The 2,857-nt window shown below is 44.8% G+C and overlaps 1 protein-coding gene across 1 annotated transcript in view; it reads left to right on the top strand.

Moving 5' to 3' along the window:
- Positions 1 to 393: 393 nt before the first annotated feature.
- Positions 394 to 2,857, top strand: part of zfp36l1a (zinc finger protein 36, C3H type-like 1a) — a 32,752-nt gene continuing 30,288 nt past the window's right edge. Inside the window, exon 1 of the mRNA XM_019890545.1 lies at positions 394 to 445. The gene's annotated coding sequence lies outside the window, so the exon portion shown is untranslated. The remainder of the gene's footprint in view (positions 446 to 2,857) is intronic.

Below are 2,857 nucleotides of genomic sequence, written 5' to 3'. Positions count from 1 at the left end.
ATTGTGAAAGTGCACAGCAACTTTTCCCCTTTTTTTAGATTCTGAGTAAATGATGCGGGCGGGGGGGGGGGGGGGAACAAAAAGGGAGGCTACGTGTCTTACGTTGTCGACAATCATGGCTTCAATGCAGAAGTCACATTATTGTGCAAGGCGTTCAACAAGTTTCTTCACCGTCAGTCGAATTACAAAGACGCATCGCGCCTCCGAGCAGGCGTCAGCTGATTTTCCCTCCTTGCGCGCGCATGCGCGCGCACGCAAGTGTTCATGAGGAGTGACAAAGTGTCACGTCCTCCCGTCGGCAGGCTGCAAACGCCCTCCCCCTCCCGCTTTCAACCCTGACCTTGATGACATCAGACTGTCATCACCGTCACTCCGGCAAGGTAAACACTACCCCCCCCCTTCACACACACACACACACACACACACACACACACACACACACACACACACACACACACACACACACACACACAGAAAACCAACACCGGGAGCCTTTGTGTCAATGTGGGCTGACTTTCTGGACATGTTGGCCTGTCCGAAGGCGCAGAGAACATGGGTGGTGAAAATCAAGTGTTTTGGTCATTTTCAAGGCAAAACAAGAGATTTGGAGCAATGACAAGGTTGGATGTGGTTAGAGTGACAAAAGAAGACCATATCGGGAATGTGGTTGCCGGCAAATGTGATTTGGCAGCATCTCCTTGAGGTCAACCGGCACCAAATTCTTAACTCGTTTGTGTTGCATCTCTATTTCAATCGAAAGTGGACATGAGCGGTCAAAATTGCGTCCTAACTGAGCTTTTTGGTTGGACCTTGTGTTGATTTTGGGGGTTTGAGCGCTCGCTTCAGCATCTACATGGGGAATATCAAGCGTTTGGATTTTGATTTGGACGGGAAATCAGAGGTGGAGAGAAGAAGGTTAAAAAAAATGTTTTGGGGTCATTATGACATCGTATATGGTGAAATTGACTAAATAAGCCCCAAAAATGTTTTGGGCTCAATGCGTCGTTATGTTGGCTCATTTTAGAAAAATTGACCTTGCCCTTAAAAAGGTCGACCTGTGAAAAGCTGTGGAAACCAATGTGCACACACACACACGCCTCACTCGAATTTTCCTCTGCGCGGCCCTGCTCTGAAAAAAAAAAAAAAATCCGCACCGGCCCGCTTTAAACCTTTGTCCTTGATCCCGCTTCTCAGTCACATGCTCCGCTTCTTACACGCTCAGGCCACCTGCGGCCACGGCCGACGCTCTTCCACTTTTCTGCTGAATCTTCGGGGAAAAAAAAAAAAAGTGGGCACACAAGTGTTACCATGAAGAGAAATATTTACCCAGAAGCTCCCCACACCGCTGACCCACCGCCGGCGTCTATATTTAGGCTGCTCGCCACAAGCGCAAAAAAAAAAAAAAAAAAAAAAAAAAAAATGCTGTGCTGGACGAGATAACTTGAAAGGACCCCTCAATGGGCAAGATTAAATCCCGCCCGGTGTCGTCCGACATCCCGGTGCCAGCCGTTAAATGACCCCGTCGTCACTCAGGACATAAAAATCCTGAAGCCACCGGTTGTGATTCAAGGCGTGTTTGTAAACGATTCCCTCGTATGCGTCGTCGTCGTCTGATGCCAAAGTTTCGCCGCATGGTGCGCGTTGATGAGTTCAAAAGTTGCTCAGGTGTCAAAGTCAAAGAGCAGGAAAAGATTTTTGTATCATTTTAACCCCGGAGAACCCACGGGGTCTGATTTGGCCCCTATAAATTCTGCTACTCAAATGCTACCCTGAAATCCCAAAGGGTCAAATTTGGCCCAAATCTACCCTTAAATCCCAAATGGTCAAATTTGGCCCTAATTTTAAATTAGGATTAAAACATTAAATATTTGAAAAAACATATTTTGGTGTTCAGTGAACATATAGCAGTCATTTAATGTATAATTCATCATTTTCCAAAGAAGAAAAGGGTTCTTGGGTTGTGGGATTTTAAAATATTATGGGATCGCCGTCTAAATTTTGTGCTAATATTTTGGCCTTGTGTTTTTTTTTTTTTAATATACTTGTATTGTTCCTTTTTTTTTTCTTCAATGCTTTTTTCAGCCACGGGGTGCCAGCGAGCCCCCAAGGACGGCATGAATAGCCTGCCAGCCTGTTCTAAAAGTAGCTCACCAGTGCCGTCCGTGGCATTGTCATTTTTGAGGCACCGTGTAAGTGTAACCATTTGAAAAATGTAAAGACCGGCAAAATGTTCTCCAAATAAAATGTTGCTCATTGATATTCATCTGTTTCCGAATTATTGCGAGAAACCACGATGAGCGTCTTCACATAAATAAATACGGAATCATAATAGCATAGAGCAATAACACCATTTCAGGTCATCTGTTCAACTGTGTAATTGGTAACTGGTAGTCCTTTGCCCTTATTCATTACCCAAGAAGTAGCTTTCAAAAAAGGTGGGCGACCCCTGGCCCAAAATGCTTTTTACAGTGGAAGTGGAGAAAAATGATTTTTTTTTTCTTTTGGTGAGCTGGTACTTTGTTTTTTTTTTTGTTTTTTTTTTGCAAGACAAACTAATGCTTCCCAGAAGTGGCTGATTTCAACCAGGCTATTTAGATAGCGGGTGAAAAGTGAGGGCACAGCATCTATGAGCGGAACAAGGAAATATTTGAGGAAATCGGTGAGGAAACATGAGGGTATTTCGGGACAGCTCGTTTTGGCTTCGTCAGCGTCTTTTGGGAGCGCTTGCTTTCTTCACCTCCTAACCTCGTGGTAGACATTAAAGACACTGGACATCGGCCACAAATTAAACATTTCAACTTTATGGCTTTTTCCACCAATTAAACAAATAAAGACAGGGGGTGGGGCAAGGGTGGGG

The sequence above is a fragment of the Hippocampus comes genome, unplaced genomic scaffold (genome assembly GCF_001891065.2).
Source record: "Hippocampus comes isolate QL1 unplaced genomic scaffold, H_comes_QL1_v1.1 scaffold168, whole genome shotgun sequence".
Classification (NCBI taxonomy): Eukaryota; Metazoa; Chordata; class Actinopteri; order Syngnathiformes; family Syngnathidae; genus Hippocampus; species Hippocampus comes.
This window is presented reverse-complemented; position numbering and strand designations above follow the sequence as displayed.